The following is a 26,810-nucleotide window of genomic DNA, read 5'->3' as shown; positions in this document are numbered from 1 at the left end:
AAAATTATAAAAGGGATGGAACTGCTCCCATATGAGGAAAGGCTAAAGAGGTTAGGATGAGGGGAGTAATGATACAGGTGGTCTACAAAATCCTGAGTGGTGTAGATCGAGTAGAAGTGAATCAATTTTTCACTTTTTCAAAAAGTACAAAGACCAGGAGACACTCAATGAAGTTACATGGAAATACCTTTAAAAGAAATAGGAGGAAATATTTTTTCACTCAAAGAATAGTTAAGCTCTGGAGCTTGTTGCTGGAGGATGTGGTAACAGCAGTTAGCGTATCTGGTTTTAAAAAAGGTTTGGACAAGTTCCTGGAGGAAAAATCCATAGTCTGTTATTGAGATAGACAAGGAGAAACCACTGCTTACTCTGGGATTGGTAACATGGAATGTTACTACTATGTGGGATTCTGGAATCTTGTTATTTGGGATTCTGGAATGTTGCTGTTATCTGAGATTCTACATGGAATGTTGCTACTCTTTGGGTTTCTGCCAGGTACCTGTGACCTGGATTGGCCACTGCTGGAAGCAGGATACTGGGCTAGATGGACCATTGGTCTACCCAGTATGGCTATTCTAATGTTCTTATGTTCTTATCTAGCCATTTTTGAAACCTACCTGCCTGATATTCAAAATGATTTAGCTGGCTGCTGACCAGTTAAATCGCTTGGTCAGGGATAACCATTAATATTCAGCAGCATTTAACCAGCTAACTGCCGCTGAATATAATGGTTAGAGCCGAACACAAACCCAGCTATCTCGGGGTTGTTTGGGGCGGAGTCAGCACTTGTCCGCCTAAGCGGCCAGGATTAGCACATAAATGGGATTGCATAAATGTCTGTCCTATTTGTATGTAGAAACACATAGCCGCTTAACTGATGAATATCGAATTAAGCAGCTATGTGTTAGCCGGCTTAAAAATAGCCGGATATTCAAAGATGAAGCCCACACAGGTTCTGGCTATGAATAGCCAAGAATAGCGCTGTCAGCAGTAAGTAGAACGCTCACTGCCGACGGCTGAATATTGATCCTCTACTTGTCTATGAGGCATATTTTCAAAGCACTTTGGGAGGCTAAGTTCCATAGGTTTCTATGGAACTTTGGGAGGCTAAGTGCTTTGAAAATAAGCCTCTATGTCTCCCCAAGCTGTCACAGCCTCCAATAGCATTTGGCAGTATTACTTTTGGAGCATTGCACAAAGGCAAGTAATTTTCTATAATCCAGATGTTCCCGGGAGCAGGTGTAAATCCCAACATCAATCTGTTTAGACATAAATGAGCATTCCCCTTCCGAAATGGGGAACACAGGTGCATCTTTTCCACCCTTGTCCCTCTCAAAACATGCCCAGACCACGCCACCTTGCAATACACAGGTATTTGTGATTTAGATAAGTATATCCCAGATCTCTAAAATCAGGATTTAGAAGTAAATGTACACATCTAAATGCCGGGTTACGCACATTCAAAACACAAATATAGCACCTCTAGGCACCTCCTTATAAAACTGCCTTCAGTGAGTTTCACCGTCCATTAATGATGCTTTTTGGCAGCTGGAAGCTGATTTGGTGTGTGTTAGGGGCTTTGTTCCACAGGATAATTTTACAGTGTTGATTCACCTGCTGATTACATTCAGAGTTGTCTACTGACAATCTTATAGCACTGGTCTAATGTTTGGCAGTAACACTTCAACGCAAATATGTGCAACATGATGCATTTGTGGTGCAGAAGAAGGGAGAGGCTGATTTGCACAAAACAGGAGAAAGTCCTTGGAATAATAGTGTCTGAGGATCTTGAGGTAGGTGGTGGCAAAGCCAGAAAGATGCTAGGCTATATAAAGAGATGATATTGCCCCTGTTCAGGGCAATGATGAAGTGATACTGTTCCTCTTCAGGTCATTGGTGAAGCCTCATTTGGAATTCCCGAGGCCAGAGACAGTTAACAGAAAAGCAAACAAAATGTTGTAGGGTTTGCACCGGAAGACATGTATCTGTGTTTATGTGGATTCTGTGGGTGTTTTTAATCATAAGCAGCAGAAAATACTCAGGTACTAGATGTACAGGGTATAAGTGTTATCAATCAATGTCCCAGAGAAGTGGCAGGACAAGGGAGAAATGATACAGAAGTTTAATTACTTATAAGGTATTATGAACAAACAAACATTTACCAAAGGAGGAGGCAGCTGTAGAACTAGAGGATGTGAGATGAAGCTGCAGGAAGGGAGACTTAGGAACTATGTCAGGAAACGTTTTTTCATGGTAAAGTTGGTGGATACCTGGAAAGCCCTCCAGTTAGAGACAAAAATAGTGATGGCATTCAAAGAGATGTGGGAAATATACAGAGAAGAGGACCCTTAAACGGTAAGAAGATACAAACAAAGCACTGTGCACCTCAGCTCCAAATAGTAGTGAAATGACTTTTTGCACTTATAAGAAAGCATGGGGGAGAGGGTAAAATAACTTATATGGAGTGGCAATGACAACCCTAAAAAATAAAGGTGGGGGAGGGTAACCTGCAGTGACATCCCTAAAAACAACAGTATGAGAGGTGGGGGTTATTTTCATGGAGCAGCAGTAACATCCCTAAAAATAAAGGCACAGAGGGGTGAGGTAACTTCTACGGCGCATCAGTGACAACCCTAAAAACAAAGAAAGGAGAGGGGTACCTGCATGGGGCAGCAGTGACATCCCTAAAAACAAAGGCACAGAAGGTGGGGGTAACTTATCAAGTAAAATCAAAATCAAACATATCATCACCATGGAAAGCAAACTGCGGAGTACCACAAGGCTCACCGCTATTGCCGATCCTCTTCAACCTAATGATGACCCCACTAGCCAAGACCTTATCCAACCAAGGCCTTAACCCTTTCATCTATGCAGACGATGTCACTATATACATTCCTTACAGATCTACACTGACAGAAATTGCCAACGAAATCAAGATTGGCTTGAACACCATGGACTCTTGGGCAAATGCATTTCAACTAAAAATCAACAAAGAAAAAACGCATTGCCTCATCCTCTCATCCCAACACAACACGGACAACCCCACAACTATCAACACCCCAGATCACACCCTCCCTGTCTCAGACAGCCTGAAAATTCTCAGTGTTATAATACATCGCAACTTAACATTAGAGAGTCAAGTAAAATCCACAACAAAGAAAATGTTCTACTCAATGTGGAAACTCAAATGCGTGAAACAATTCTTCCTGAGGGAAACATTTCGCAACCTGATACAATCAATGGTACTAAGCCATGTGGACTACTGCAATGGAATATATGCAAGATGCAAAGAGCAAACCTTAAAGAAACTTCAGACCCCTCAAAACACGGCAGCGAGACTCATCTTCGGAAAAACGTGATTTGAAAGCGCAAAACCTCTCCGTGAAAAACTACACTGGCTCCCAATCAAAGATCGCATTGCTTTCAAAATCTGCACTGTGGTTCACAAAATTATCTACGGTGAAGCACCGGGATACATGACAGACTTGATCAACCTACCAACCAGAAACACATCCGAATCAACATCACCTTGTATTTGTTTACTCCAGAGTCTGCAAAAACCTCTCCGGCACTATGTAAGCCACATTGAGCCTGCAAGTAGGTGGGAAAATGTGGGATACAATTGTAACAAATAAATAAATGGAGCAGCAGATACTTTATTGAGCAGACTAGATGATTCACACTATCTGCCATCATTCACTATCGTTACTGTGTTATACTGAGGGCTGCTGAAGTGTTAGATAAAGCTCTTGTAGTTAAAATTAAACATGGTGGCCTGGTGTTGATCAGAAAAAAAGGCACCAGACCATGTTTAGGGATTCTATTTTTAGGTGTTTCTAAATAGCAAAGTTAAGGGTTTATTTTATAGCCAAATAAAATAAAAACAGTTATTATTGATGTTTCTGTGCAACAGGTACTATTGCTTGGTAGAAGCCATCAGTTCAGAGTGGAGGACAGAAGGAAAGTCAGGGGAGGGGTGAGAGAGATCTACGGAAAATGGTGTTTTTCTGATACTTATCCAATAAAGATCTATCTTCATTTTTTTTGCATTGGGGTGTTTTATTAGTATTTATTGGTTAAAATCTAAAATCATGTTACACCAGTGCTACATACATTGCATTGGTTAATGGTAACCCCACATTTGTTTTAAAATTCTGTCGGATTTCTTAGGCGTGATATTGTGATGGGCTTTAATAGTTTATTTATTTATTTTATTTGGATTTTGCTCACACCTTTTTTAATAGTAGCTTAAGGTGAGTTATATTCAGCTACACTAGGTATTTCCCTGTCCCTGGAGGGCTCACAATCTAATTTTGTACCTGAGGCAATAGAGGGTTAAGTCACTTCCCCAAGATCACAAGGAACAGCAGTGGGATTTGAACCAGACACCCCTAGATATGAAGCCTGGTGCTCTAACCACTAGGCTACTAGTTCCTGACAACCTAGCAACATTGTTGAGAGGCCCAATCTTGACAGGAGCAGAATTATTTAAGATTCTGAAGGATGGTGAAAGCTTGGCTGTTGTGGATAGGGGAGGGGGTTGATGGAAGTCACAGGGAAAACAGGATTGGTTTGAGGAATTGGGTTTTCTTTGGGGGGGGGGGTACTATATTGATGTAACTCACCTTGGGCTGAATAATGAGATGTGTCTATGAATTTACATGCTGTTGACCCTGCATCATGTCCCGTTTTCCTCCACCAACCCCTTTGGTATTGCTTCAAGGGTATTGGGCAGATGGCAGAAAGAGTCACTTACAGACCAGGTTAGATACTGGATATCTGGCAGAAGAACCACAGAGATGAAGGCTTTGGGAAAGAGAAAGGGAATGGGACTTGATATACCACTTTTCAGTGGTTTTTGCAACTACATTCAAAGCAGTTTACGTAGTACATACAGGTACTTATTTGTACCTGGGGCAATGGAGGGTTAAGTGACTTGCCCAGTCAGAAGGAGCTGCAGTGGGATCAAAGTCCGCTGCACTAACTACTAGGCTACTCCTCCACCAACATTCTATGTAGAATCTGAAATAGTAGCAACATTCCACATAGAACCTCAAATAGGGAGAGGGAAATGGGACTAGACATACCGCCTTTCAGTGTTTTTTGCAACTGCATTCAAAGCAGTTTACATAGTATAAACAGGTACTTATTTGTACCTGGGGCAATGGAAGGTTAAGTGGCTTGCCCAGAGTCACAAGCAGCTGCAGTGGGAATCGAACCCAGTTCCCCAGAATCAAAGTCCACTGCACTAACCACTAGGCTACTCCTCCACTCCACCAAGGGAAGGGATCACCACAGAGATTTTCCCCCTATCATGCCCTTAACTCTTTCAATGCCGTCTGCCACGCCCATTATCCAACATTAATTTCAGTGGTTTTTTTATTCATTATAAATATATGTGGTATTTTGTTTCATACAAAAATGTTATTTTACATCATTTATTGAATCGTAATGCCTTGTCAGTTAAGCAATGGAAGGGCAGCGGCATCATTGCTGGGTTGTGTTTAGGGCATCAATTGGCCTTAATCTGGCCTGGGAGGCATTTAAAGAAGGAAGCCTGCTGAGAGGTAATGACTGATAACCATTATCTAATGCTGGTCACAGTCTCCATCAGTGTATTCTAAGCAGGTCAGAGGTGATCCCAAGCTAGCAGGAGGGCTGTTTGAAAGCTGTATGTGTAAGTAAGATAAACACAGATCAATGCCTATTAGCTTTTCCTCCTATTTTAATTTCCTTTCCACTGCAAGGCTTACTGCTTCCCCTTCAGTGGTAGGCAGCACTTCTCAGGATTCCCCGGACACCTTGCGGGAAGTTATAACAAGAAGTCAGCCTTGAGAGAACTAGCGTGTCCACTGAAATGAAAAAGAAAGGTTAGAGTGCTTGAAATGAACTGTCCTACTCTGAAACATCTCTGTCCTTGAATTCCTGGAAGATAAAAATAACACTCAGTTTCAGGGTTATTTAGTTCTACATTCTTTAAATATTAACTTTTTGCTTACTTCTGGGACTTCCCAGCCCAGCCCCCTGCTATTTCTGATGAGGAATTGGGGGAAGGGGAGTTTCAAAGACTCTTCTGGCAGGTACCTTCACTCAAGATTTTTTTAAATGTTTTAAATTAAAATTCTATATTTAGGGCCACCTCTTTCAAAGGTTTGGCTGTCCCTTGGATTTTGTTTATTGACTGGCCTCTAGCATTTTAGCATCACTGTGGGGAAATTGGAGCCTCATGCATCCATATCAGTTACAAAGAGATTAACAGATCTTAACCATTTAAGTAGGACAATTGTGTGACTGGTTACATTTTTTCCAAACAGCTAATTACTGAAGCATTCATGAAATAATTTTAGCTAGAGTTACTAATGAGTGCTACCATGAAGCTGTAGCTCCTTGCTTCCTTAATATATGATACAGGGCTTAATATGATTGCACTGTATTTAAACCCTTCCCTGAAACCATTTGATAGGAGTTGGGCAAATGGGTCACAAAGGTGGAAACGGAGAGACAATAGAGTGTCCAGGCCCTCCTAGGTTTGCAAATCATTTGCTAAGATGCAGCACCATCCCTCCCTCCTCCCCCCCCCCCCCCCCCCCCCCCCCCCCACTGGATTCCATAAAGTTCTGCATCCAAAAGTCCAACTTGCATGCAAATTTGAGCACACAAGTTATAGAATAATGCCAGTTGTGTGCCTGACTTAATTATTAAATTAGGAAACAATTAGCCTTAATACCAATTATAGACCTTAAGTTGCATTAATTTGTGCTAATTGGCACAAATTTTTAATTGTGCATGTAACTGTACTTAGGCACTATTCTATTAACTTATCTTCTAAAGGCTAGAGCACGCTACTACAAAAGGGGCGTGCACATGGGCAGGCCAGGGGCGTGTCTTGCAGTTATGCACATAAGTTATAGAATTAGACATAGGCGCGCCAACTTTAGGCTGGAACATTTGCAGCAGCCTTTGACATGGTGTAAGTGCTTGCACCTAAAGTTAGGTGCACACATATCAATTACAGTAATTTCACACAATTATGCCCATATTTTTGTGCTTAATTTTTAGTGTACTTTCTTGAATTTATCCCACAGTGTTTCAGTGGTCACAAGAATGAGAGCATGGTTCAATTGCTGTGTCACATTGTAATAAAAAGGATTTTAGAGATTGCTTTTCAACTCTATCTGCCTTGACAACAAGTGCACTTGGGGTCTGTATTGTTGATTAGAAGTAATTATGTTTAAAAATTATTGTTTAACCTTGATTGTGTGAAAATAAGTTGGAATGCAGAAGATAAGACACAGCTCTTATTAATTTGGTATGTGAAGAAGAGGATGGCGCTTGTTTTCAAAGTTCAGACTGGCCACCTGGACTTGAAAACATGTGACCACATTCCCACAGTATGGCTTGTTTACCTATTCTCAAGCATTCTGTAATTTTCCTTGGCTCTGAAAATAAGCTTTAGCTTAATAAAAAGGGGGGCTTGTTGCAGCAGAGCTTTGAGGCTCATCTGTGGGTGGACACATCGTGCAGAAAAGACTTGTTCCTGGTCATAAGGAGATTTCGGGCTTTCTCTGCATCGGGCCTCCCAGCTGATAAGGGCCTGAAATTCCTGACCAATGATGTTGTATGTATAATATGTATATATCTGTCTTATAGCTTTCTTTTAGTTAGATGATTTAATCATTGTATATACAAATGTAATAAATATCTTAATCATTGTAGATTTAGAACCTGTAATAAAGTTCTCATTTACCTAATATGAATCCAAAATAATCCATAGTAATTGAGTAGTCTATGTCAGTGAGACAGGCTGTAAATCCATAGCAGTACACACATATAAAGATCTCCCTGCTTTTTACTGCATTTTCTCTTTCTGCCTCCTTTCTTTGTTGATGAGGTTGTGGTCTCTTCGGTACATATGTCCATGAGTGGCGAGTGTGGGCCCAGCCGTCTACCTTTTCTTTGTCTGGGCTCTTACAGTTCCTGGTCTGTTCAGTGGAATCAAGGTGTGGCCAGTATTAAACAGGATCTCAGATTTTAAACTGCTTCCTGCACCAGCAGCAACAGAGAAAGCTGAAGACCGCTGAACACCTGATACAAAGAGACAGTCCCTGCTCAAAAGAGCTTACAATCTAAATAATACAGACAGACAAGACAGTTACAAGTGAGGGAAGTAATGGGTGAGAAGGAAGGAAGGGACAAGGGGAGGGCAATTGAGTAGTGGCTAGGAGCTAAAAAGCAGCAGTGAAAAGGTGGGTTTTCAGCATAGATTTGAAAACAGGTAGAGATGGAGCTAGACGTATAAGTCCAGGAAGTCTATTCCAGGCATAAGGTGCCGCAAGAGAAAAGGAGCGAAGCCTGGAGTTAGCAGTGGAGGAGAAGGGGGATGACAAGAGAGATTTGTCCAGTGAGCGGAGTTCACGGGGAGGAATGTAGGGAGAGATGAGACTTCTACTTCCAAGCATTGTTCAACCCAGAATAACGAAGTCACTGTGCTATGAAGCATCCCTTCTGACTGTGAGTACATTGATATGTTTATGCAATAAAGAAAATATCAGCAAAAGAAAGAGGCTTCAGGGTGTGCTGGTGTGCCAAGGTTTATGCTTCAGGATATTAAGATTTTGTTAGTTTCAAGTCTTAAAAGAACTGAATAAGTGTATGTGATAAAATAATCTATAGTGCACCAGTGTCTGATTTTATCATGCATTGTATCCCTTTGTCACTCAATTCTGGACTCCCATCACTGAGTTCTGGAGTATCGTCCTTCTCACTATCATTTCTACATATTGCATATGTAGGGGGAGTGTCTCTGACAGATGCAGGGAACAAGGGTTGTATAATCAGTGCAAATGTATGGAGGCTCAGTATATGTCTTCTACCACAAAATAAACAAAAAAATATACCATGGCTATGCAGTAATAAATAAGCATGCAAATTACTGCTGCATAATCCACAGTTCATTGCAAAACATCAATGCATGAGCCAGGGGCATAGCCAGACACCCAGACAGCCTGAGCTCAAGGTGGATGGGCAGAAGAACCCTGCCCTGCCCTGCCCCTGTTTCCGCCCCACAAACGATTCAGTCTCTCCCTCTCCCGCATGCCATAGGGTCTCTCAGCCTCTCTCCCCCACGTTATCTTTTAAACAGCAGATTTTCACTGGCAGCAAGCAGCAACTGATATGCACTGCTTGCGCCGGCTCCATAGCCGTTCCTCTGATGCAACTTCCTGTTTCTGCATAGGTAGGATTATGTCAGAGGGAAGGCTGTGGGGCCGACGAAGATAATACTACTACTTATCATTTCTATAGTGCTATTAGACATACACAGCACTGTACACTAAACATATAAAAGACAAACCCTGCCTGACAGAGTTTACAGTCTAAATCAAGACAAACAGGACAAATAAGGGATAAGGACAAAGAGTAGCAAGATTCTGTGTAAAATCCCAAAAGGGTAGCAAGATTCTGTGTAGAATCCCAAAAAGAGTAGCAACATTCTGTGAGGAATCCCAAAGGCTACTACTACTACTAGTTATCATTTCTATAGTGCTACTAGACATACACAGCGCTGTACACTAAACATATATGAGACAAACTCTGCCCGACAGAGTTTACAATCCAAATCAAGACAAACAGGACAAATAAGGAATTAGGGAATTACTTAGGGTGGGAAGATCTGCTATTTAAAAGCTATACGGGAGTGAGAGTTGTTGGGGATCTCCACCAGCCATAACAAGTTTCAGTTTATTAATATTTTCTAATCTGCCACCCAGGAATTCCAATTAGGCGGCTTACAAAGTTGTATACAAAAGAAAAGTAAGTGCTAATAGACAATGAACAGAAAGTGTGGGGAAAGGGGGAGAACCCCATACATTTAAGAGAAGTAGGGGGAAGGGTATGTACACTAGGGATGCTCTTAACCTAATTCGGGGAAGTTCTGAGGCTGCCCACATTAGGGGTGTAATTAACAAAAAGCCTTAAAAGAGGATAGCGATATCTGAAGTCGTAAAGTTATAAGTAGTAGATTCCAGAGACTGTTATTTTAATATTTTTTTTTCAGTTGGAATTGTCTATTGCCTATATCCAGATTATTCTTGCTGTATACCGCCTTGGGTGGGTGGGTGTTTTTGGTGCGTGCCGGGCCATTTTATAATGGGGCAGTAAATGGCCGCGTGCTAAAATTAAAAGTAGCGCACGGCCGTTTACTGCCTGAGTCCTTATTGCCACCCATTGGCCTAGCAGTAAGGGCTTACACACCATTCATGTGGTAATCAGGCAGTGCACGCCAATATGGCTACACTGCTGATTACCGCCGGGAACGCCCCCTCCCCCCCCCCAGTAGGAAATTATTTTCTACTACAGGAAACAGTGCACGCCAACTTCTAAACTACCACGCTACCCCTGTTGTAGTGCCGATTTGGAGTACGCTACCCATGCATTAGCCCTACCGCTGCTTAGTAAAAGGGCCCCTCAGATTGCAACTCTCCAGGGACAGGGAAATACACTAGTGTAGCTTAACTGAGCTACATCCAAATATATTTTTATTTTATTTATTTATTTATTTATTTGGATTTTGCTCACACCTTTTTCAGTAGTAGCTCAAGGTGAGTGACATTGGATATTTCTCTGTCCCTGGAGGGCTCACAATCTAAGTTTACACCTGAGGCAATGGAGGGTTAAGTGACGTGCTCAAGATCACAAGGAGCAGCAGTGGGATTTGAACTGGCCACCTCTGAATGTCAAGACCAGTGCTCTAACCACTAGACCATTCCTCCACTCCACATACATGGGCTGAGGAACTATGTGAAGGGTTCTTTTAGAAGGATGGAGTGCATCTGTCCAATATAGGAAATGATCTGTTCAATAACGATCTGCAGAACGTACTAGAAGATGTGTTTTTGGCACAAGTGGATGCAGCTAATGGGTAGGGGGCCCGGGGCAAATAATACTACCCCGGGCTGGTGGTGGGTGTACCCAAGCCTGATGGAGATGCTAGACAGCTGGGACAGCTGCGCTTCCGGTCCAGCCCCCTTGCTGCGCTGTGGGGAGTTCTGGTTACTGTCTGTCAGTCTTGCTAATGGCGGCGGACTGTGTTGGCATTTTAAAACTGGAAAGCTTTGGTTGGCTTGGGTATACTCAGTGCAAGTTTTTGTTGTATTTAAATAAAGCTGCGGCCAAGTTGTTGCCACGTTCATAAAATACCTTAAGTCCTGTTTTTATTTATGTAATTATGAAGTCCTTGGCAGGCACAAGAGGTCTCGGCTGCCTATGTTAAAACAAGGCAATATATAAATACAATTGACCGTAGAAGTGCAGGCAGCACACTGGGCACTAACTAATGAACAAGCTCAGGACTCTAAAGCATGATAGTTGCTTCCCTGAACCACTTTGGTTTGTCTCAAGAGGTTTATAAACAAAAAAGTTTAGGAATTTCAAAGCCCCGCTGTGGTTAGACTGAGAGTCATTGCACAACAATTGAAATGCACTTGTTGGAGCTGGAGGGGAAGATCAGGGCCAGATATAGCAGAAGTAATTGTAGCAGAAGAATGGATAAGTATGATGTTTCCTAGGATGCAAACCTGAGTGAGGAGACAAGCTGAAATTATACTCTTTACCTCAAATGTGTAGATGCCGAGTCACCAGGGGCCTTTAGAAAAGAAGCAGAGAAATAGAAAATGCTCACAGACATGGTGGAAAGGGACAGAGGGGCAGATGGAACAAGGAGCAGGGGCGTAGCCAGACAACAGGTTTTGGGTGGGCCTAGGCAAGAAGTAGGTGGGCACCAAGTGTTCTCCCCCTCCCCCCCCCCAAAAAAAAAAAAAAAAAACACCACCCAAAAAAATATCTCAGCTGGTGAGAAAACATAGGCATGCACTGAAAAATGAGCAGGTGCAGGTGCCAGTATCGTGGAGAGTAGCGCTTTCGTTACCATCAGGGGGAAGTCTTCAGCTGGTCGAGCTTGGGATCCCCACCAGCTACCGCTAAACATGTGCTACTGTTGGGTGGGCCTGAGCCCCTAAGTGGGTGGGCCCCGGACCACCCAGGCCCACCTGTGGCTACGCCACTGACAAGGAGCAGAACAGATGAGAAGGAAGATAAGCAGTTTGTCTGTAGAAGATGAGAGAGATGTTTGTTATTCAGTTGGCAAGAAGTGACATTTTCAGGGTGACTGAGCCTGGATGGATTGTAGCTGGGGGGATGTGTGTGCAGGACTGACTAACAGATAAAGGGGGAAGGAGAGAGAAGCATTCCATAACCAACTTAAAATTTGGGTTTTGGTAGATTCATGTACTGGAGTAATTCTGGTATCTCCTTCCCTATTACATTTGAAGTAAGGTAAAATTATTTGGCAGCCTGACCTCTAGCATAGCAGTGTGTTCTAAAATACCATTAAGTCAGGTGGTACCATGTTGAGAAATAGCACTGTCCCCACAGAATCCCTAGGGTCCATAAGGTAGGTTTCTGGAGTTGGGAGTGAGGAGATGGGGGTAGGGGTCTCTAGGGTTTTCTGGAAAGGAGAAGGGACTTCAGATACTTAAATTTTTTAACACCTTTGGCCACGGGGTGGGAGGTGGAGGACCAGCACCCTTACAGCTAATTGACCATGAATTTTGGAAGCAGCACAACCCCTTTAAGTAAACCCCTGGGAGCATAAAATCTTTCTTCCCGAAGGAAATATTTCGCAACTTAATACAATCAATGGTACTAAGCCATGCAGACTACTGCAACGGAATCTATGCGGGATGCAAAGAACAACTCACAAAGAAACTCCAGACCGCTCAAAATACAGCAGCCAGACTGATATTTGGCAAATCGTGATTCGAAAGTGCCAAACCCCTCCGAGAAAAACTGCACTGGCTTCCTATCAAAGAATGTATTACCTTCAAAATCTGTACCCTGGTCCATAAAATTATCTGCGGCCAAATCCCAGGCTACATGACAGACCTTATAGACCTACCACTCAGAAACATAACCAGATCATCCCGAACATACCTAAACCTCCACTACCCAAACTGCAAAGGACTTAAATACAAAGCAAACTATGCATCCAGCTTCTCCTATATAAGCACACAACTATGGAATGCACTGCCAAAAGCTGTGAAAACAACCTACGACCACCTAAACTTCAGGAAATCACTAAAAACCAACCTGTTCAAAAAGGCATACCCTACCGACCCAACATAAATACCTACACCCTGCAAACACAGTAAGTATAACTCCTAACTCTTGTTCACTTGTTCAGAACCCTTATTGTATCATCCTGATTTTAATATTCCCTTATCTCTTGTTTGTCCTGTTTGTCTGCCCTAATTAGATTGTAAGCTCTGTCGAGCAGGGACTGGCTCTTCATGTTCAAGTGTACAGCGCTGCGTACGTCTAGTAGTGCTACAGAAATGATAAGAAGTAAGTATAGTAGTAAAACCAAAGCTTGTAATGGACACTATTTAACCTCTCCCCTCCTCAATTCCCATTGTACCTGAAACACATGTACCATTATTCAACCACTATATCACCTTGTATTTGTTTCTCTACCGGTCTTGGCGAATGCCTACGGTACTATGTAAGCCACATTGAGCCTGCAAATAGGTGGGAAAATGCGGGATACAAATGTAACAAATACATAAATAAATAAATAATAGTGAGCTGATGCTTTCAGGGTGAAAGTTAACTCAAGTCAGGACCACTTTTACCTATGGCTAAAAATGGCCCCGACCCAAGCCCTGCAGAGCAAAGTGCTACTTGGCCCAAGTCTGCAACATTTGTTCAATGTGGCCCGGAATTTTGAATACACCCTGTAAGGTGCATCATGGCACATGCTCACATGCTTCTTCAAACAGTGCACAGAAACATGCGTGTTGCGTTTTTCAGTTTCAGGTCAAACAGCAGGCACAGATCTGTCTCGTGAGGGAGAGCCTGAAGCAGTGGCGTAGCCACGGGTGGGCCCAGATGGGCAAAGGCCCACTCACTTTGGACTCAGGCCCACCCAGCAGTGGTACAACAGTGATATGGTTGGCGGAGATCCCCAAGCCCTGTCAGCTGAAGATTCCCAACATCTCTTCCTCTAGGAGATCATGGAAGGGGGTCCCTTTACTCCACTCCCTTCACCCTTCCCCTTTTTACCTTAAGTAGAGAGGTGTGGTAGCCGTGTTAGTCCACTCTTAAAGGTTATCAATAGAAATCAAACAAAATAAAACATGGAAAAGAAAATAAGATGATACCTTTTTTTATTGCTTTGATGTCCCCATGCATACCTCCACCCTCCCACTCTGTCAGACTGTCAAAGTAATGCTTTGATGTTTCTCTTATATAAACTATCTGCTACCACATTTGCTTATTTCCGATCTGACGAAGAAGGGCAACCTTCGAAAGCTAATCAAGAAATGTATTAAGTTATGTCCAATAAAAAAGGTATCATCTTATTTTCTTTTCAATGTTTTATTTTGTTTGATTTCTATTGATAACTTTTTTTACCTTTAAATCCTTTAGTTTTTCACCAGCAGCAAGCAGCAACACATTCCCTGTGCTGTGCTCACTGCGGCAAGCAACAGAAATGAGTTGCTGTTCACTGCTGGCGAAAACCCAAAGAATTTAAAGGTATTGGAGGGCAGGGGAGCAGAGTTACGTGACCTCCCAGATTGCCTGGGGGTAGGGAGAAATGTTGGGGGCGGCAAGGGGCAGGGTTGTCATGCCTACCCATTTTGGGCTCAGGCCCATCCAAAATTGGGTGTCTGGCTATGCCCCTGAGTCCCAGCTAGCGCACAATCTCTTACTTCTTGCATAAGAATGGGAGAAGCTGAGCCACATGGGTAGGTATAATGTGTGTGGTGTGTGTGAAGCCATCAGTGTGCAGGAGACAAGAAAGAAAAGAATGCTGTCCTGCCAGGAGCTCTTCCTCCCCATCCCCCCCCCCCCCAAAAAAAACCAAACAAAGTATCTGCTGCCTGCAGCCCAGAGACAAATACTGTTTATTTCCTGTTGTGAGCCTGCTACTAAATGAGTCATCTCAGCTGACAGACCAGTACACCACAAGATTTTATCACATTTCTGTGCTGGGGGGGGGGGGGGGCAGGGGTGTTACATGGGACATTGCTGAACAGAGGTGAGAGGGAGAGTGTTGACTGGGGAGAAAGAAAGGCCTGGTGATGACTCATGTGTGTGTGTGGGTGGGTGGGGGGAGATGAACAGGTACAAGGAGACAGAAATGCCCTGGGAGTTGAGGGACCGGAGGAAGGTGAGTAAGGATGAAGAAGTGATGGGGATGAGGGGGAAAGTATGAAAGAGTGGGGGGGGGGGGGGGATTCAGGGACTGGCGGTGTAGGAAATGAATTGAGTGGGGCCTGGAAGTTTCAGGAGGAAAGCAGAAGGGGAGAGACCAGATATAGGTAAAGAGGACAGAGCGTGAGCTGCAGGGAGAAAGAAAGGCCTGGGGAGAGGAGAGTAGGAGATGGGAATTGGGTGGGGGGGGTGAGGAGGTACTGGGTGGGCTGAGGATAGAGTGGGAGAGCAGGAACTCAGGGAACTGGGGAGGGGCAGAGGAGAAGAAAAGATGGTGTAGGAGAGGATGGAAACTCAGGAATTAATTTGGAAATGGGTGGGCGGCAGAGATGCCAAGCCTCATGCATTATGAGTGTGTCACATTCTTTGAGCACCTGCTGTCATTAGAACAGTGATTCCCAAACAAGTCTTGGGGGAATCCTAGTCAGTTAGGTTTTCAGGATAATCACAATGAATATTCATGAGATTGATTTGCATACACTGCCTCCTTGGTATGCAAATCTACCTCATGCATATTTACTGTGGATATCCTGAAAACCTGATCAGGTTTGAGAATCACTGCATTAGAGTCTCCTCAATACCAGTGCAATTATCCTGATCACTGCTTTCACCAGAGAAAGAAATCTGAGAACATCTCTGTGTACTGTTGTGGCTCCTCTGGAATTTAAGATTTTGTGCTTTGTTTTTAAGTTATTATATAACCAATGTCCACCTTACATGCTGCCTTCAGAAAGGTAAGACTTGGTCTTTTATCTAAATGGATGATTCATAAAAACCAATTTGAATTCCCATCTACTACTCTATTGTCTCAATCTGAAGGAACACTTTAGTGCCATATTCCTGACTGTGGAATTCTCTACCTTTAGATCTCAAATTCAAACTCAAACATGAAATTACAGATCTGCTGTTAGTGATCTATAACTTGTCGTTAAAATCGTCCATAGCAGCTAAAGATTGAAGGGTGGCCAATTTAATGCCTGTTTTTAACAAGGGATCCAGGGTAATCCAGGAAATTACAGACTGCTAAACCTGACATCAGTGCCAAGCAAATAGTAGAAATTATTATAAAGAATAAAATCACTGAACACATAGACAAACATGGTTTAATGGGACAGAGGCAACATGGATTCAACCAAGGGAATTCTTACTTCACCAACTTGCTTCATGTCTTTGAATGTGTGAATAAACATGTGGATAAAGGTGAGCTGGTTGATGTAGTGTATCTCAATTTTCAGAAAGCATTTGACAAAGTCCCTCATGAGAGACTCCTGAGAAAATTAAAAACCCATGGGATAGGAGGCAATGTTTTGTTGTGGATTAGGAATTGGTTGACGGATAGAAAACAGGGGGGTAGGGTTAAATGGCCAATTCTTTCAGTGGAGGGGGTGAAGTGGAGTGCCGCAGGGATCTGTACTTGAACCAGCGATATTTAACATATTTATTAGTGATCTGTAAATAGGAATGATGAATGACGTGATTAAATTTGCAGATGATACCACATTATTCAAAGTTGTTAAAACACATGTGGATTGTGAAAAATTCCTGGAAAACCTTAGGAAGTTGGGAGACTGGACACCCGAATGACAGATGAGATTTAATGTGGACAAGAAGAATAATCCAAATCATAGTTATTTGATGCTTGGTCCACCCTAGGAGTCAGCATCCAATAAAAAGATCTAGGTGTTCTGGAGGGGCATAATCGAATGGGGCACCCAAGTTTTCCTGAGGGTGTCCTCGCAGGACGTCCTCGAGAAGGGGTGGGGAAACCTGTATTATCAAAACAAGATGGGTGTCCATCTTTCATTTCGATAATACGGTCGGGGATGCCCAAATCTTAACATTTAGGTCGACCTTAGAGATGGTCATCCCCGATTTTCGGCAATAATGGAAACCGAGGACGCCCATCTCAGAAACGACCAAATCCAAGCCCTTTGGTCGTGGAAGGAGCCAGCATTCGTAGTGCACTGGTCCCCCTCACATGCCAGGACACCAACTGGGCACCCTAGGGGCCACTGCAGTGGACTTCAGAAAAAGCTTCTAGGTGCATAGCTCCCTTACCTTGTGTGCTGAGCTCCCCAAAACCCACTACCCACAACTGTACAACACTACCATAGCCCTAAGGGATGAAGGGGGCACCTAGAAGTGGGTACAGTGGGTTTCTGGTGGGTTTTGAAGGGCTCACATTTACCATCACAAGTGTAACAGGTAGGGGGGGATGGGCCTGGGTCCGCCTGCCTGAAGTGCACTGCACTCACTAAAACTGCTCCAGGGACCTGCATACTGCTGTCAGGGAGCAGGATGTGACATTTGAGGCTGGCATAGAGGCTGGCAAAAAATATTTTAAAAGTTTTTTAGGGTGGGAGGGGGTTAGTGACCACTGGGGGAGTAAGGGGAGGTCATCCCCGATTCCCTCCGGTGGTCATCTGGTCAGTTCGGGCACCTTTTTGAGGCTTGGTCGCAAGAAAAAATGGACCAATTAAAGTCGGCCAAGTGCTCGTCAGAGACGCCATTCTTTTTTCCATTATCAGCCAAGAACGCCCATGTATTAAGCACGCCCCAGTCCCGCCTTCGCTATGCTTCCAACACCCCCCCCCCCCCCCGTGAAGTTTGGTTGTCCCCGTGATGGAAAGCAGTTGAGGATGCCCAAAATCAGCTTTCAATTATGCCGATTTGGGCAACCTTGGGAGAAGGACGCCCATCTCCCGATTTGTGTCGAAAGATGAGTGCCCTTCTCTTTCGAAAATAAGCCTGATTGTGGACAATACATCGAAATCTTTTGCCCAGTGTGTAGCGACGGCCAAAAAAGCAAACTGAATGCTAGGAATTATTAGGAAAGGGATAGAAAATAAGGCAAAGAATATTATAAGGCTTCTGTATTGCTCCATGGTGTAACCATACCTTGAATATTGTGTGCAATTCTGGTCACTGTATCTTAAAAAAATATAGCAGAGTTAGAAAAGCTTCAAAGAAGAACAACCAAAATGATTAAGGGAATGGAACTCCTCTCATATGAGGAAAGGTTTAAGAGGTTATGAGGCATATTTTCAAAGCACTTTGGGAGGCTAAGTTCCATAGGTTTCTATGGAACTTTGGGAGGCTAAGTGCTTTGAAAATAAGCCTCCAAGACTCTTCAGCTTGGAAAGAGATGGCTGAGGGGGGCTATGATAGAGGTCTACAAAATACTGAGTGGTGTAGAATGGGTAAACATAAATTGATTTTTACAAAGACTAGGGGACACTAAAGGAAGTTACATGGTACTACTTTTAAAATTAACAGGCGGAAGAGTTTTTCACTCAACGAATAGTTAAACTCTGGAACTCATTGCCAGAGGATGTGGTATCAGCAGTTAGTGTATCTGGGTTTAAAGAAGCTTTTTTACCCATCTTGTTGATGTTGTTGTGGTTTTGTTTAAAAAAAAATAAAGTACAAAAAAAAAAGGCTTGGAGAAGTTCCTGGAGGAAAAATCCATAGTCTGCTATTGAGATAGACATGAGGAAAGCCACTGCTTGTCCCTGGGATCAGTAGCATGAATCTTGCTACTATTTGGGTTTCTGTCAGGTACTTGTGATCTGGATTGGCCACTGCTGGAAGCAGGATACTGGGCTAGATGGACCAGTGGTCTGACCCAGTATGGCTATTCTTATGTTCTTCTAGCAAGGAAGCCAGGGATAAGACTGGCATTAGATATAGTAAAATTGCATAACAGGAGCAAAAGGGGTTATAAATACTTGTTGGAGTTAATGGGCTATGCCACTCAATAGCCCTGGGAAGCACCCAGCACTGTAAGGGACAGGAAGGGATTGTAGAACTTAGTAGTTGGTATGGATGGGCAGACTGGATAGGTCATATAGTCTTAATCTATTCTTATTTTCTGTTTTTCTATGAACGGGTAAGTGTGAGAAATGATGATTTATTTATTTATTTAATACATTTATACCCCACATTTTCCCACTAGTTGTAGGCTCAATGTGGCTTACACATAACCGTAGGGTAGGCTACAGTTCAGAAAGTATAAATGAACAATGTAATAGTAGGTTATTAAGCATATAGGCAGTGGTGTGCTGGTAAATTTTTAACAACAGGCTCTCTCCCCGGTCCACCTCGGCGCCCCCCCCCCCCCCCCCCCGTCCACCTTGGCGCCCCCCCCCCCGTCCACCTCTGCGCCCCCCCCAAAACAATTGCAGAGCTGGCTATACCCCGGGGGGGGGGGGGGGGCAGCGGCCAACACATTACTCTCTCCAGGAGAAAAAAATTAAATGATCCCAGGTTCCAATCTAATTCATGTTTAATATGGGATAAAATGCCATAAATAAGTAAATAAATATAAACTTTTAACGTTCAGCACCTGATTCTCAAAGTGGACATATTCCAAACACTATAATGAAAATAAAATTATTTTTTTTCTACCTTTGTTGTCTGGTGACTTTGTTTCTCTGATCATGCTGGTCCAGTATCTGATTCTGCTGCTCTCTATTTGTTCCCTTGACTCCGTTTCCAGGGTTTCCTTTCCATTTATTTATTTTCTTTCCTCCTTTCCTCTTCATTTCTGGTCCTCTGCATACTTGACTGTACAGTGGATCCAGCTTCTGCCTATTTTCTCCATCCATGTGCAGTTTCTCTCTTCACTTCCTTTTCCCTCATCTAATCTCCTTCCTCTATCTTCCCTCCATGTCCAGCATTTCTTCTCTCTCCCTTACCTCCCCTCCATCCATGTCCAGAATTCCTCTTGTCTCCCGCCATCCATGTCCTGAAACTCTCCTCTCTCCCCTGCCCCTCTCTATCCATCCATACCCAGCAATTCTCTTCTCTCCCCTGCTCCCTCTGCCCAGCAATTCTCTCCTCTGCCCATCCATGCCCAGCAATTCTCTCCCCTGCTTCCCTCTGCCCATCCATGGCCAGCAAATCTCTCCCCTGCCTCCCTCTGCCCATCCATGGCCAGCAATTCTCTCCCCTGCCTCCCTCTGCCCATCCATGCCCAGCAGTTCTCTCCCCTGCCCCCCCTCTGCCCATCCATGCCCAGAAATTCTCTCCCCTGCCCATCCGTGCCCAGCAATTCTCTCCGCTGCCTCCCTCTGCCCATCCATGCCCAGCTGTTCTCCTCCCTTGCCTCCCTCTGCCCATCCATGCCCAGCAGTTTTCTCCCCTGCCCCCTCTGCCCATCCATGCCCAGCAGTTCTCTCCCCTGCCCCCCTCTGCCCATCCATGGCCAGCAAATCTCTCCCCTGCCTCCCTCTGCCCATCCATGGCCAGCAATTCTCTCCCCTGCCCCCCTCTACCCACCCATGCCCAGCAGGTCTCTTCCCTGCCCCCCTCTACCCACCCATGCTCAGCAAGTCTCTCCCCTGCCCCCCTCTACCCACCCATGCCCAGCAGGTCTCTCCCCTGCCCCCCTCTACCCATCCAGCGATTCTCCTCCCTCCCCTGCCGCTCTGAAGCATGTCCAAAGATGTCCTTCGCTCCCACCCTCCCCTCCCGCTCCCCTCCGTCTTTTTTTAATTACCTCCGTTGAAGCGCCGCCATTTAAAGCCCTGCTGCGTGCTGGCTGGCCATCTCCAGGCTTCCCCTGCTCGATTCGGATGATGTTCGTGCCTTAGTCCCGCCTTCGCGAAAAAAGGAAATGACGTCAGAATGAAGGCGGGACTAAGGCACGAACATCATCCGAATCAAGCAGGGGAAGCCTGGAAATGGCCAGCCAGCACGCAGCAGGGCTTTAAATGGCGGCGCTTCGACGGAGGTAATTAAAAAAAGACAGAGGGGGGCGAAGGACATGGTTGTACATGCTTCGGAGCGGCAGGGGAGGTAAGCATGGCCAGTGATGGCGCCCTCCTGCCATGCTTACCTCCCGCAATGGAGCCGGCTCGCCCCCAACAACAACCGGCTCGCAAGAGCTGTCAAAATTTAACAAGCGGCTCTTGCGAGCCGGTGCGAGCCGGCTCCAGCACACCACTGCATATAGGTATAATATAAAACAACAGAGATAACAAAAGATAGTACAGGGTAATACAAGATAATAAGGTCCATGGATTTAACTGAAAACAGGAAAAAGTCTGGAAGGTATGCCTTTTTGAACATGGCGGTCTTCAATAATTTTCTGAAATTTAACTAATTCTGAGTTGATCTTCTCAGAGGTGGGGATCCCATAAGAACTAACTTCACGAGAGGGGGTAATGAGTGGAACAAGACTGGGATAAGAGGAAGAGGGGGCTTAGGGGGGAGGGAGAGGGAATGGGTAGTGGGAGAGGGCGGGGGGCAGGGGGTGAATAAGGGGAGAAAAAGGGAGTGGAAACGGGTTTTGATACCATTTCATGATTGCATGTTTGTATCCCAAGGTTATGATTTGGTCAGGTTAGATGTTAAAGTAGAGAGGGATGTGGAATTGTAATGTTTTTCTCTCTGTGTAATGTTTTAATAAACTTTACAAAAAAAAAAAAAAAAGAACTAACTTCACATTGAGTCTTATACAACAGTTTTGTGAGTTGTTTCAGGTAAAGGTAATTAAGACAGCAGCCTTCACCCACAGACCAATAGGTAAGTGGCCCGACTGAAGCAAACACTAATGAAAGTGCTAAAGAAATTCGTAGTATAGAACTGTTTTCTTGATGTTATTTGATATCAGAGAAGTTCCACAGGGTTTCTTCTTTAGTATTAATGTTAGGAAGTGAAGGTCTCCATAGAGCCTACTGGATATAGCTGAAGAGGATCAGATGGGTTCTGAGGAAAGAAAGGTGGTTAGCTAGGTATGTTAGTTAAATGGCATCCTTGGCAAGACAGAATTTGTTACAGGCTCAGGTGGGGGGGGGGGGGGGGGGGGGAGATACAGATAAAGGGGATCAAGTGCTAGTACTCCTTCCTATCTCTCATTATAAACTGTTGCCCAGCCACCATATAGGGTTCTGAAGACACTAGGTCCAGTAGATTATGAAACTGGAAAGAACAGAAGAAATACGCAAATTTATTGTGAAATTATTAAGACCCTGGTTCTCCCAGGATGCATTAAGGATAAAGACCAGGGCCTTATATTACAGAAATAAAGGCATGGTGTTTTTCATGTAGAATATGAGAAGAAAGAGGAAGCAGACACAGCAAATGTAAACTCTCACAAACACTTGTGTCTGTTTACAAGATAAGTGATATTTATCCAGGTTGGAGTTTTCTGATTACAACTTGGAAGATGTTTAAAGTAAAGGGAATCATCATTTGACCAGGTGATTAGTTTAATGAGGGTATTAGGTAAAGGGATATTTAGTGTAAATTGGTAGTGGCACTGTTTTTCCCTGAGTCATTCTAGGCCTAGAAAATAAGTGAAGGTGATGTCATGTTAAGTTCTTCCAGAGGTTTCCTATAGCAGCAGCAAAACAAACAGAATGAAACTACCTTCTGCTCTGCTGGCTGGAGTCCCCCCTGACAGGGCCCCATGCCATGACTGCTTGAAGGAGCTGAGGTCAGCTGACTGTGAGACATCAGGTCTCATGACAGTCTTTTAGTGGCTTGAAGGACACATGGAATCAATCAGCCAGAGGAAAGGGATTTCCCTCCTCTTGCATTTTATTAAATCATCTTACTTGTTCATTAACCAATTAGCTAGAAACAAGTGTTTACAAAGGCCAGAGGGGGGAATACATCTTTTTGACTGGCAGCATGAGATTGCAAAAAATGTTGGAGGCATCGAGAGTGAAATAAATCTCTACCTGACTCCTCTTAACACTGCTCCGATAGAGCCAGAGCATAGAAGGAATTTCTGGTGGCACTATCCATATATCCCCTTATTCTATAACAGGTCACATAAAGTTAGATGCCAATTGTGTGCATAAATTATGGAATATTAGCACTTATGCATTTAACTGTAATAGTTAAGCAGGTAAGTGCTAGGCATGCACTCAGCATAGCGCATAAATCAAGGGGGTGTTCACAGGAGAAGGAGCATGCACGGGCCATAGGTGTGTCTCTCACAGGTGTAACTTACAGAATACTGCAAGTTATGTGCGTAAGTGCCACATTTATACCTGCTATTGCATAAGTGATCATGCCTAGATGTAGTTTTGTTACTGACCCAAGACCACACCTAGACAGTGGAAAATTACATATAGCAAGCCACTAAAGGGGAGAAAAAGGCCTCAGATGTCTGTGCTCATACAGCACCCTACAGACGGATCTGTGGTACGCAAAATTTCATGTAACACCCTACAGACCATAACTCTTATCATTGGCCAGAAAAACCTCTCCCTTTATACTTGTTATCTTTTATTATTAGTTATGCTCATCTTCATATACCAAACATTACTTATTTAAGCAGAACACTTATCTTTTATATTTTCCTCATCAGGGACAATAAGTGCTCAATAATCATCTATAAAAAACAAAACAAAACCATAAACAATTACTCTATATCAAAATCTAACTCAGGGGGCCTTTTACTAAGACGCGTGGGCGCCTACGCGCATACAATTATTAGAACTACCGCCAGGCTACTGTGTGCCCCAAGCGGTAATTCTAATTTTGACACTCATCCAAATCGCACGGCAGAAAATAATTTCTATTTTCTACCATGTGGCACTAACCAGGCAGTAATTAGCAGTGTATGTGCGCTGACGATTACAGCCCAGTTAACATGTGAGACCTTACTGCTATGTTAATGAGTGGCGGTAAGGTCTCACGCCCAAAATGGACACGCGGTGATTCTTATTTTGCCATATGTCCATTTTTGGCAAAAAGACCTTTTTTTGCGGGCTTGCTGAAAAATGGACCTGCATGCGTCCAATACATATGCCAACACAAGTTCAGGCCATTTTTCAGAGAACCTTAGTAAAAGGGCCCCTCAGTATCTTACTACTCCAATCACATACTCACATCTCCAAGCTTTCCGACATACTTTCAACCTTTCATACTGCTTTTAAATGTCCACTTATAAATGCAATGCTCATCACAACTAATCCAAAAGCCCTCTTTCTTAAAGACTAATCCAACAGTACTCGTCTTTCAAAAGAAATTTACTTAAAGGGAACCAATAATAATACTGGGAGGAGTTAACACAAAAAAACACTATAGAAATACTGCCCATACCATTGTTTTATTCAAACCTGTCCGTTCCAAAGAATTTAACCTATGACTCCAATGCTGTAATAATCTTCTGGTTCTATCTCTACCCCGTGGCATTGATTAGAATTTAGACGCACAACTCACTAACAGGCTTATTTTCGAAAGAGAAGGGCGCCCTTCTTTCAACACAAATTGGGAGATGGGCATCCTTCTCCCAGGGTCGCCAAAATCGGCACAACTGAAAGCCGATTTTGGGGATCCTCAACTGCTTTCCGTCACGGAGATGACCAAAGTTCACGGGGCGTGTCGGAAACATAGCGAAGGCGGGACTGAAGCGTGCTTAACACATGGGCGTCCTCAGCCAATAATGGAAAAAAGAAAGGCGTCCCTGATGAACAGTAGGCCGACTTTACTTGGTCCTTTTTTTTTATGACCAAGCCACAAAAATGTGCCTTAAATGACCAGATGACCACCGGAGGGAATCGGGGATGACCTCCCCCTACTCCCCCAGTGGTCACTAACCCCCTCCCACCCTAAAAAAAACAAAATTTAAAATATTTTTTCCAGCCTCTGTGCCAGCCTCAAATATCATACCCAGCTCCCTGACAGCAGTATGCAGGTCCCTGGAGCAGTTTTAGTGGGTACTGCAGTGCACTTTAGGCAGGCGGACCCAGGCACATCCCCCCCCCCACCTGTAACACTTGTGGTGGTAAATGTGAGCCCTCCAAAACCCACCACAAACCCACTGTACCCACATGGAGGTGCCCCCCTTCATCCCTTAGGGCTATGGTAGTGGTGTACAGTTGTGGGGAGTGGGTTTAGGGGGGCTCAGCACACAAGGTAAGGGAGCTATGCACCTGGGAGCTTTTTCTGAAGTCCACTGCAGTGGCCCCTAGGGTGCCCAGTTGGTGTTCTGGTATGTGAAGGGGACCAGTGCACTACGAATGCTGGCTCCTCCCATGACCAAATGGCTTGGATTTGGTCGTTTCTGAGATGGGCATCCTTGATTTCCATTATCGCCGAAAATCGGGGATGACCATCTCTAAGGTCGACTTAAATGTTAAAATTTGGGCGTCCCTGACCGTATTATCGAAACGAAAGATGGCTGCCCAAATTGTTTCAATAATACAGGTTTCCCAGCCCTTCGTGGAGATGTCCTGCGAGGACGCCCTCAGGAAAACTTGGGCGCCCCGTTCGATTATGCCCCTCCATGTGTATTTTGTAACGATGTGTGCTGAATTTCTAATGCGTGGAAGCAAAAAGGGGCTTGGTTATGGATGGGGAAATGGGCGTTTCATGGGTGTTCCAAAATGTAGGCGCCTAGCTATAGAATATGGCCCAGTTTGCCTAAATCTACTCGCTGAGATTTACACCAGATTTTTTTCATTGGCGTAAATGGATGTGCGCTGATATCGGTGCTGAAATATCAACTAAGCATATTCTATAATCGGCGCCTAAATCTAGCTGCCGATTATAGAATACACTTAGTTGGCACTGATTTCAGCGCCGATTTTGTAGGCGTCATATATAGAATCTCCTCCATAGCACCTGTCCCTGTAACTAAAATTTAGATGCGACCATTTATACGAAGTAAAACCTGGTGTAAATGCCCACACCGAATTTAGATGCAGATCGGGCGAATTCTATAATAGTGTGCCTAATTTTTAGGACTGTCCACGACCTGCCCATGTCCATTCCATGGCCATGCCCCATTTTGTGATCTGCGCATTAGAATTTATGCGCACCAGTTTACAGAATATGCGTAGTGGTCAATTATCAGTGCTGATGAGCTTGTTAAGCAATTAAGGTGCATGCGCAAGTCGGCTACACGCACCGATTTGCACACACAACTTTAGTCGTCATCTATAGAATCTGGGAGTAATTCTGTAAGGAGCTGCGCCTAGATGTAGGTGGCAAGTGTGAATTCTGGTATTTTAGCTATTTACATGCACATGTGAACATATGTGTGCGTTAATGACAACATTACGGCTATGCACCATTTTGTGAGTACGCACAATTTTTGATGGTGCTCATTTTGCAGGAGGGCATCCACATGAGTGGAATTCAGGTAGGGTGCCCAATTATTTGCATAAATTATAGAATAGAATGATTTATGCATATGCTTATACAGTTCTATGGCTGGTGTAACTGCTCACACCTAAAAACATATATGCATTTGAGCTTTGTGTGCTTAATCTGTTCTCTTTCCTATCAATTTTTCTAGTTCCTTTCTTCTTTTTCCCCCCTTTTGTATTCTGAACTATTGTAAACTGCAGAGAGCTGACAGTTAGTCATGGCGGTATAGCAAATTTAAATAAAGCATAAACCATAACTTATTATTCCAGTTTTTAAACCATAACTTATTATTCCAGTTTTCTGTAAAGAAAAGTATGCACCTATTTTTCTTTATAGGATAGGGCTCTAAAAATAGGCACCCTTTTATGGAATTACCATAATTAGTGCCGGTGAAAATTCACAGATAGGGGACTCATACATTTAACTGT

The sequence above is a fragment of the Microcaecilia unicolor genome, chromosome 8, assembly GCF_901765095.1.
Source record: "Microcaecilia unicolor chromosome 8, aMicUni1.1, whole genome shotgun sequence".
In the NCBI taxonomy this organism is placed as follows: Eukaryota; Metazoa; Chordata; class Amphibia; order Gymnophiona; family Siphonopidae; genus Microcaecilia; species Microcaecilia unicolor.
Note: the sequence above shows the minus strand (reverse complement) of the source record.